At 41.3% G+C, this 11,134-nt stretch overlaps 1 long non-coding RNA gene across 1 annotated transcript; it reads right to left on the bottom strand.

Annotated features, from left to right (window-relative positions):
- Nucleotides 1–2,566: 2,566 nt before the first annotated feature.
- On the bottom strand, nucleotides 2,567–10,832 carry LOC146313280 (uncharacterized). Its single transcript, XR_014772078.1, has 3 exons — nucleotides 10,632–10,832; nucleotides 5,745–5,864; nucleotides 2,567–2,639 (listed from the first exon to the last, which is right to left on the bottom strand). It is a non-coding gene; the product is annotated as an uncharacterized LOC146313280 (long non-coding RNA).
- Between the last annotated feature and the right edge of the window lie 302 nt (nucleotides 10,833–11,134).

The following is an 11,134-nucleotide window of genomic DNA, read 5'->3' as shown; positions in this document are numbered from 1 at the left end:
ACTGCGTGTGTTCGAATTCATGTCCTGCAACTCGTGACTCTGACTCTGATTTCAGCTTTGACGTTGAGAGAAAGACGCTCAAAGAGGAGGGGGTGAAGGATAAAATCAGTCATTAGAGTCTATTCAGTGTGTCCCTGTGGTGCCAATGGAAAGGCTCTTAACCTGCTGACACACACACACACACACACACTAACACAGAAAGAAAAGAGAGCCGTAATGAACAGTCGAGGGAGTCCATTGCCCCCTCTGTTCACATTTAGACTCTTGATTGGCCGAGACCTCTGACCACGAAGGTCAAAAGGTCGGAATTGTGACCCTAAGGACAGCTGTGTGTGTGTGGGACAGAGGTCTGACTTGAAGAGGTTCAGAAGCAACAGCCAAAGCTCTCCTGAATATTTTGATGGATAACTTTAATGGCCAGACGCTGATGCGAGTTCACAGGATTTCCGATGAATAAACACATCATAATGGGTCAGTGTGAATAGCAGGTCGGCGGCTCGTGAACTCGAGGTCTGTTTGGTTGTGTGGGAACTCCAGGCTGCAGTTGACAGCTCGTTAACAGAAGGAGATTTGACCGCCAGCCCCAATCACTCTCACCCCCCCACCACCACCACCTCACCCCCCCTCCAGGCTCTGCAGCAACAAGGTCAAACACAGAGGTGGAGGAGGAGGAAGGCGAGATACAGGCAGGAAGGTGTTTGTGCTGATATTTCACTTAACCACACACACACACACACACACACACACACACACACACACACACACACATGCCTGACATATGAGTGGTTGAAGAGTCTGTCTCCAACATGTGAAAAGTTTGGTCCACAAAAACAAGATCTGAGGCTTTGAAGATGGATGACGAGTCCGCGCCACTTCCTCACTTCCTCTTCGTTTCCTTGCTCGTCTCTTTTTCTTTGTGTCTGATCAGCAGTTTATGAACTCCTGCAGAGTTCTGTGAGATGCTTCCTAACAAACAGTAAGGAACCCAGAAACAGCAGATGGACAACAAAAGCAGCGGAGAAAGAAACCGGCACTTGTTATAGTGTAATCAAGTATCCCATACTGAGCTTAGTATTGCCCCATTAACGTTGTCAGCTGGTAGGATGGAACCAATAAGATCTCACAATGTTTTTAAGAAATTATTATTATTATTTTTTTATCTCTTCAGTAAAACGAAGACAATGTGAAATAGGTCCCTCGTAGTGATAAACCAACAGCAGATTATGACCCAAATCTGCAATCCCCTCAGCTTTATGGACCTTTATGGAGTTTCAACTCATTTTTTAGCTGTCTAGTCTACAACTTTATTGTCTGGGTTCACTCTCACTGCCCTCATGATATTGTTTTCATTTGTGGTAGTCAGCTGTTTTCAGGGAAAAAAAAAAGCTTGAAAAACCAACTACCTGCCACTACCTGCTCAGCACTAAATAGCAAACAGACTCAGTTTTCTGTGTTTGTGAGGGTCTGCGAGGGTCCGCTGGGCTCCATGTGATGATAAGGTTCATTATCAGAGTTGTTGAGACCGCATGGACTCGTCCACGGACTTTTCCATGCTGCCACTACAGATGGCGATCCACTGTGCATGCGGAGCGCGTCCCCCAAACGGACTCCAGAAAGTAATATAAATAGAGCTATAAGGCATCGCTGGGGTTCACAGCTGTCCATGTGCGTGTCTGTTCTGGACTATAATAGAGGCCTTAGAGCCTAGTTGGGGAACATAGTGAAGAATTTAGTGCTAAAGAGACAGATATTTCACTTTAGAGATGGTGGAGACCAAAAACAGAGCAAAAAGACAGTATATATTGGACTTAGATTCGTCAGGTGAACACAACCGTTACTACAAATGAATGACAATGTTGCTGAATAAATGATGAATAAGGTCTTTCATAGGTGTATGTTTTTATATTGTTTGTGAGCCCCCTAACCCAGGACATTCTCTCCAAGAATGACTGAATGACCTGGTATACAATATAGAGTATACATCTAACTAGTAAAGTTTTATGTCTTTCCATTACTAAATTGTCAATATTTTCATCGCTACAGTCTTTAATAAAAATTATTTCCCAAGTTTTTCCTGGCTTTTTCGGAAAGTAGTCTCGGGTTGCACTGGTAGAAAAGTTTGACAGCCTGTTTTTAATCTGTGTCTATCCTCGTCCATCACTCTACAATCTCTTACATGCATGATTTAATTTGAAATGTAGCTTCCAGCCAGTAGCAACCACTTTAGATTCATGGTTCACCTCCAAAATGTCACTAAAATAGGGGGAAATGACCAATTTTAAAACTCAATACTGCCTGTTTGCCTCACTTGCACACATTGTGAGTGTAGATATTGTAATTGAGGCAACTGGTTGCTGTTTATGTTTTTGTGCTGCACCACAGTTTGCTCGTTTGCAACAGTGTACCATGTTTTAAAAATAGGCACTAAGTGCAGCCAAAAGTTTTGCACAGGGCAACTTGTGGTCAAACTGTTGAATGGGGAAAAAATATATATAAAGTGAACAAATACCTGAGCCATTGTTAACAAAGCCACATCACACCCATAATTGCTTATCATTTCAACTTTCTCGCTTTAATCTTGCCGAACGTGACAGTAATTGTGGGGTGCAGAGGCACATGTCAGCGGAGGGATCGACTACCTGCAGAGAGGATGAAAAAGATGACAAAGAAAAGACATAAAGGTGATGAAAATCCTGCAAAAATCTAAATTTAAGTACAAAACTGAAAAGTCTTTAAGATGCAATTGACAGTTCAAAAATCAATCAGTCTATAGCAGGATGTGTGACAAAATATAAAAATAAACAACAGAGGCGAAAGGGACACAGAGGTGTAGAGATATAGGAAGGTAAAGAATTGGGCCAAGCAGGGATCAGCTTCACACCGAGATCACAGACATGGAGCGTTGTCTGTCTGTCTGTTTACCTCCCTCGCTCCATCTTTACCTCCATCACTGTCTGATTTTCTTCTCTCCGTCTAAGCTTGTCTCTGAGAGAGAGAGACAGGGAGAGTCAAAGAGACAGAGAGATAAAAGATAAGCAGAGGCAGAGAGAGAGACGGGGCTGCAGTAAAAACAGGCAGTTAGAGGAGAAAGGAAAAACGAAGAGAAAGAAGGAAATGCAAATAGTTGTTTTATGGCCGGGTCAATGAAAGCAACAATGGTCCTCTCTCTCAATTTCTCTTTTTTTTCTCAATAGGCTGCGGACAGAGCAATAAGGTCAGAGAGAAAGATCACACCCTGATCAATAACACCATCTCCTGCTTTTCAGATTTCAAAAAAGCTCTCGACTCCATCTGGCAAACAAAAAAATTGACTGAAAATGTAAATAAAAGTACGTAAAAAAAACATTAAATGTTCTGTAAAAACTGACGGTATGGGACAGATTTCATCACCTGAAAACATAAACATTACTGTAAAACATGGTCGCAGTATTATTCCAGTCTTGTTTAATTTACTGTATGCATCAAAGAACTGACAAAATCACAGGAACAATCAGATATCCCTGGCCTCCCTCTGTTAGATTCTCAAATTAAATGCCTTTACGTTTGCAGATGACTCAGGAATCAGCTCGGTCTCTCCTTCACTCTGCACACAAGCTCTTATGCAGCCATGTGAGCGCTGTCCACAACTATTCATGTGTAAATGCCCTCGTTATTACTGGAGGTCCTTTTCCTTTCCAACACTGTTGTGGGGCCTTTGGACAAATTTTAAGCACAAGGAGAGGCCACTTATGAAGTGGGAAAAAAAAGGAAAGGAGAAGCCGCATTTGACATCTCCTTGAAAACATTTTAACAACAGCTGCTTATAATAATGTAGATGAATCTGTGATGAAAGAACGTCTGCGTGATGAGGAAGAAGAATGTGTGTGTCAAAGATGAAGATTCAACAAACTTCTGGAGCCAAGACGACTGAAAGAAAACGATGAGAGAATTTCAAACTAAAAATACTTTAAATTCACTATAGATTTGAGATATTAGTTCTAGATGAACCCGATCTTTTACACTGGAAGTTCATTAGTAACACTTTCAACACTTTCAGTGGACATATGAGCATGTGAGTATTGTTATAAGGCAGTCCTGTCAGCCTTTTTTGATTATCCTGGCCTTGTCTGCTATACCATATATATGTTATATCACAGCTCAACTGTGAATCTGAAAGGTCAAGATCATTTAAAGTGGAAACCTGACATACTTCAGTCTTATGGTACCAAACAACCCTACTGATCATCTGGGACTTCTAAATGCAAAGTAGTTCCTTGAAAATGTCTGCTAACCCTTTTTTTTTCAAAGACATGCCCTAAAAACTTTGTTCTTTGTTTTAGAAACAAAAACAGGGAAATTGTCTCTATTGAATATTTAGAGACTGTTTATGAAACAGTCTCAAATTAACACTGATGCCTCTATATGACCTATAAGCGATTAAGACCATTTGTGAGAGGATTAGCTATTTTTGTTATTTTTATTAGTTATATTTAACGGGTGCTAATGCGTTAGATTCTCCTTGAAATCAGATGAAACAAGCCTGTGTTTACATTTTCCCAAGAAAAGTCACAGTGAGTAATAGGTTAGCCAGTTAAAAAGAAGCAGGAAGACATCTGTTTTCCCATAATTTTATTTTTGGTGTTGTATTTTGTGGTTATTATGGTGGAAACACTACCGCTTTTGTCCACAGGGGCTGCCAAAATCACTGAAGTATGACAGTTCCTTGTAGTTGCTTTAAAATTATATCCAAGGCAATTTAAATTTTGCGGTGAATGATCTTAAAGACAGACTATACCAACTTAAACTCAGCTAAAATTATTCAGATTTATTATTGAACAATTATATGGTGTAGCGGGGGCCCACAGGAGTCCACAGGAACACTACAACCAATGGATGTCAAGCTGAATTTCACTAATTTAATTGTTACAAAAGTCAAAATGAAATAAAAAATGTCTTCTTAACCCTTCTTAATCCCTCTTCATATTCTGCACCTGTTTAACAATATATGCCAGAAAAATCTACGTCTTTGTATTCTTCAGTGCTTTCAATCATGTTTTCGTCCAGTAAAACAAAACATGGTGTGCTTATGTTGGCTTGAACAAACTAGTTCCAACCAATAATATCATGACATCCAACGATCAATCAGCAGCATGCAGCCATTCATTAGTTAGCTTGCTAGCAGCAGCATGGTATGTTGGGTTATGACACGCCCACTTTCACAAATTTGAATCAAATACCTCCGAACATTATGTCCCGCCATCCTTTTTCACTTGGAAAAATATGTCACGATTCAGAAGCCAGAAACTCTCAAAATGTCGTTCCATCTCAACTTTAAAAAAAAGAAAAGAGAGTCTCTGTGTTTCTCTACAATCCAAAGAAAGAGCTGATTGAGTCTTTTGTTTCCGTCTTTGTACAGTGAAAAGCCAAAAAGCGAGAGGTGCATATGTGCGGTATACGTCTGTGTTTGTCTGTACGTGAGTGCGTGATTGGACAGATTGTGAGGAGAGGAGCAGTCGAGGAGATCATGATGACAAAAAATAACATGCACACTCTTAGACATATACACAGGAAGAGAGGGGATGAGGAGTGTAATCATCTCCAATCAAGATGTTATTGATTTGCTGCTTGATTTCTCCCTCTCTGTCTCTCTGTCTGTCTCTGTCTCTCACCAGCACCTGGCTCTTGTCACAGTGGGACACTGAGGCTCAATGGCAGCAGTGAGACAGACAGTTACACATCATTATCTTTCCGTCTTACACACATACATAAAGTCTCTCCGTGTGTCTGTTCCCTGGTCACTGGCTGCGAGACGAAACTCACACAGATGTTTTTTGCTCTCTTCTGCTCTCCAGTCGTGATTGGCTGCTTGTCTGCGGCCACGGCACCTACACACAAACACACAAACAGAAGATCCTTCAGTTTCCAGGAGACTCAAGTGTTTCCAGTTGAGACAGAGAGCCTCTAAACTTCACTTCTCATCTACTGTACAGTAACCTGTCAAATCTCATTTTTATTATCATTTTAAACTTAAATATGAAGGCACGTGGTTTGATTATAAGGTCATCATTTAGCCAGTTTTTCTGTCCAAGTTCTATGTTATATATAAACATTATACAGTATACATTGTGCACTACAGTAATGTGCACTATTATTAAAGTTAGTATATAAGAAATTGGTATATTTGACAGTTTTTTACAGACAGATGTCAACACAGCAGCAACATTATTGAGTCCCAGACTCTCTTGTAAAATTTTGCAGTTTTGTGGGTTGTTGAGTTTGGATAAACTTTATAAACTTTGTGAAATGATTTAAAACAAATTCTTAATTATTTGTGTCTTGTTATAAAGCTGCCATTAAATGTAATGCACTAATACTGTTTTATGCCAAAATAAGTCAAGACTCAACTCATGTCTGTGCAGGAGGCCAGAGTTAAAGAGTCTCTTGTGTGTTCAGCTTTCAGTATTTTGTAGCTTCTAACTGAATCTCTGTGGTTTAAATGACGGAGGCAACAAGCCTGTCCACTCAGATGTTTCCATCACATACCTGGGACTACTGCAGAGTCATTTGACCTGGAAATGAATGCCGATTGTACCCTTTCCCTTTGAAGACAAAAGACATATATTTGTTGCTGTTGCACAGCATAAAAGCTGTTACTTCTTTCCTCATTTAAAAAACATTGTGCCATTTTGTCCCTTCTGCCTACACATTGCTGTGCCGATGTGTAAGATACTCTCTGTCACAGCTCAGGCTGCAATTTCAGATGGCCGTACTCCTGTAACACCCCATTTACGCCTAGTATTAAAATGTGATCTGTATCCAGATACATATCCAGATTCTTGTACCGATTGCGTTGATGTGGTCAGGAAGATTTGAACACAAAACATGTACACCTTGCAACAGCATTTTCCTTATCTGGATAAAGTATCTGGATACTGATCACAATCTAATGCCAGGTTTAAATTGAGTTTAAAAGATTGCAGTGTTAATTTTCTAACTTGCTACCCTTGTCTTTTCTGTAGATTTTCTACACAACTAACTGAAGGAGTCACAAAACAGACCCAACTCTTCAGAGATGCGCACAATTAACTTTTCCACCATTTTTCTCTGCAATAAAGTTGTAACTGCCATAACTTTCTTCTCCTATTGAAGCCAGGATCCCTTTGGATGTGAACTGTGGAGTATGTTTGGGGTCAAAGGTCAACTTAGTGGGCATTTAGCTGCACAACCTTGTGGAAAACCAGTGTTTTGCTCACCACTATGGCTCAGTCTGCACACTGTCGAAAAGTAGAAATATTATTTTATGCCAAAAGTTGATGATAAACATGTCTGTGTGTGTGTGTGTGTGTGTGTGTGTGTGTGTGTGTGTGTGTGTGTGTGTGTTGATGCGCAGGTTGTGTCTTTTGTGTTTTAACAGACCAGCCCACAAAATCTGGTTGCAGTCTGCCAGAAAAAAAAAGCTGAAGGAATCACAAGGGGTTCCCCAGATGTGTGTGTGTGTGTGTGTGTGTCAGTGTGTCCACAGCCGTATGTTAATCAATGCCGTTAATGTAGCAATGAATTAGTAGTTTAGATGTCACGGGACGCTTAACACAGCTGATCCTTACCAGACACCCACACACACACACTCAGCCCACAGGACCCCTGGGGACCACAGGCGGACATTGTATAGTAGGCTAATTATCCCAAATTGCTAAAGTAGTAGAGAGGGTGTGTGTGTGTGTGAGTGTGCGCTCTCACAGCTGCTCCTGGTGTCAAGCCTTTGATAGATGAGAGATAGAGAGAGTGTTCATTTACTGCTCGGAGACACACACACACACGCACACACCTGACTGCTCATTTATTGGTCTAACAGATTGGTCTTTTGTTGCTCAGTCGCTGGTTCACGCTGGAAGAACCGCTGAAGTTCAGACTACGACGCTCGAGGGGAAAAGCACCCTGTCGTCAAGCATAAATGCCTTAAATGCTGCAACCAGACCTCCTATGAAATTTGTGGTTATAATTAGGAAATAAGAGGCGTCATAAACAGACAGTAGCTTGACAATGAACAGACGCAGGGGAGAGTAAGTGTGTGATGGATGAGTGAATATGATTGCCTTCAGTGCTGACAAAAAAGACTCCCAATTCACTCACAGGGGCTTCCTATTGTCGAGGAAGTTTTTCACTTATCCAAGACCAAACTTTTAATTTATATGTAGCTTTTAAAGAATAAAGAAGGCAAACTTCTAAATTCAATCATCTCTCAATCATTTTTAAAGGTGTACATCCTCGCTGGGAGCGAATGGACGTCGGGCAAACTGCTGCAGAAACAGCAGGATAGTCGCGAAGCGTGGAGAGACGGACTAAGCCAAGACTGGAGCAAAAAAGTTTGTTTGATCTGATAAAATACACGCGAATGCAAGAACAGAGAAAGACAGATTGGATATTTCCAAATGTTCTTTTTACTGTTGGAGAAGCTCAGTGAGATTTACCCTGTGGATGGAAAGTTTAAGCTCGACTGGATGTCGAAGATACTATTAACCCTGATGATCCACCCAAAGTAGCCAGGAACTACTTTTCAAGGAACTAAAAGATTCCTTCAGCCTGTTCTCGCCACTGCAGTCTGCAGACCCACCAAGATTAGGCAAATCAGTCCACTGACGTACGAAAAAGCAAATCTGTTTTATAAAGTGGTGGCTGAAATAAAACGCTGTGGGTGCTCAGCCAATCATAAATGTTCAGTGCTACAAGCCCCACCCCTAAAGTTCCTGTTTTTCAGAAAGCACTACCTCCAGAGCAGGGACTTTTTTGGGGGGTAAAGCTTAATTTAGACCCTGATCCCCACAGTGGAAATGCACCAAGTTCCTCCAAAGGTTTTTAATCCCTCCGGTGGCCTTTCTACTGACATATAACTTGGTAGAAAGACCAACATAAAATGTCAGGTTATAAACTCATTCTATAACACTAATATTCAAACTGACCTGTACTTGCCAACCCTCTGGATTTTCTTGTGAGACTCATGTTTTCATTGCCTTCTCCTTGCTTCCTCCCGGGGAAATCACAATTCTCCCGTATTTCTCCTGATTTATGACAAATCTCTGACACTGTACAGCGCGTATAAGCCCCTACAACTCTTAAAGTCTACTGTTTCCCCCACGGCAACAATATTGCTACAGCAAAGGTTCTCCTTAATAAATCCATGCTTGCACCTTGTTGTCCTCAGTGAGTGAGTTCAAGAGTAAGAAAAACTTCAGAAAAATTTCAGAAGTCCTAGAAGTAAAAAAAAAATTCCTGCTTCTTACGGAAAGTTTTGAAGGAAAGGGGCAGATTTGTGAGCAACCTAACTAACACATCTCCTGGGTAACAGTCCTGGTTTTGTTTCACTCATCCCTCCACTTAATGCTCAGTCTTTATACTACGTCACCTGACATTCTTTATATGTGTTTTATTGGATGCATCTACGCTCCACAGAACTTAATGTGAAGGACTGGTGAATCACCTGCATGCAAAGTTGAACTTTGGCATATGCATGCCACTTAAAAGTATTATGTCGCGCTATTTATACTCAGATTGAAGAGTCCAGACCAGGCTGCTGCAGTTTTTTCCACCAGAAAATCTTTTTAATAATAAGAGATACCTCCAAAAAGTACAGTACAACGGACATCCAGCCGCTTGGCTCTATTTTGTTCCAGTTTACAGACAATAAAAACGGCAACAAAAAACCCAATAATGTATCGAAGGATGTGTAAAGCCAATATACGTTTGATGACTTCTTCTTTTTTTTTTTCATTTTCACTGACATGTTGTTGCCCTGAAGTAAAAACTAAATCTTTCCTATCTCTGTATCTATCTATCTATCTGTCGACTATTGTTTCTGTCAGCACATTTCTTCTGCAGGGTCAGAGCTAAATTGTTAGGGCAGCAAGGAAATGTTGGTGAAATTGAACTTCATTTCTAGATAGATAGATAGATAGATAGATCCTCTAATCCTTTGTCTTCTTCCCATTTCCCTTTTTTGTAAGACAATGCTTCCCCCTTTCTTCACCTCCGCCCATCCATCCATCTCCTCATTCCTCCGTCCCTCCGTCTCTTCGATATTGATGAAGTGACGGGGCCACAGGCTGAAAGACACCACCTCATCTGGTTTAAATTACCTCCAAACCACACACACACCTGCACCAACCAGCACCAGCACGGCTGTGGGTAGGTCTAGAGCGGCGGGAGGGGGAGAAGAGCCTCTGGGATATGTGATGGGGGAACGCCCATGACCCCCGACCATACAGATAAACACACACACACACACACACACACACACACACAACAGGGAGAGAGCAACAGAGCGGGTGGGGTGTGAAATAAGCTGTAAGGCAGAGGGGATATTAAGCTGCCACATGTGTTCTGTTTACTATTCTCTAATTAACCCCCAGGCTGTCTTATAGACTACACACACACACACACACACACACACACACACACACACGCTCTCTCTTCCACACACACAGACGCACACAGAGTATCTTGTCTGCAATAAATTGGCTCTGGTGTCATACAGCCTGAAAATCATCAACAGTGATATTTAGTTTCCAGCAGAGATCCCAAAAACCCAGTATATATGTGTGTATATAAAACACACCGTTCACTGTACATAAAGGAAAAGTGTGTGTGAAGATGCTGACCTCCAAGTTTGACTTCTTTACCCGTCCCGTGGTGCGCAGGGGGCGGCCATCTTACTCATGTCGATGATGGATGGCTCGCCAGGAAACAGGGACTTGAGATGTATGAGTTTCCTCCACCTGCATCATTTTGTACGTCCGAAAGAAGGATTATTGTTGGGCTGCAGGACTGCCTAGAACTGACTGAATGTCTCAGATCATACAGTGTGGAGGGAAAGGCTTTTTTGTGCTCACATTTGAGTATATGCGTGAGTTATATTGGAGTGCATTCATCTCTCTGGATAGTTTTAGTGTGAGTTGCTGAGTTTTGGAGATATCGGCCATAGAGACGTCTGCCTTCTCGCTAATATAAAGAACCTAGATGGCACTCGGCTTGTGGTGCTCAAAGTACCAAAAAATACATTTGAAAAACTCAACAACAATGTCTCTTTCCAGAAATCATGACCAGGTTACTCAAGATAATGCACAGACCTTGTTGTGAGCAGTTTCATGTGGGAACTATTTTC

Source organism: Lutjanus erythropterus, chromosome 16 (assembly GCF_056507025.1).
Source record: "Lutjanus erythropterus isolate fLutEry1 chromosome 16, fLutEry1.hap2, whole genome shotgun sequence".
Taxonomy (NCBI): Eukaryota; Metazoa; Chordata; class Actinopteri; order Lutjaniformes; family Lutjanidae; genus Lutjanus; species Lutjanus erythropterus.
Note: the sequence above shows the minus strand (reverse complement) of the source record. Positions and strands in the feature narration are given on the sequence as shown.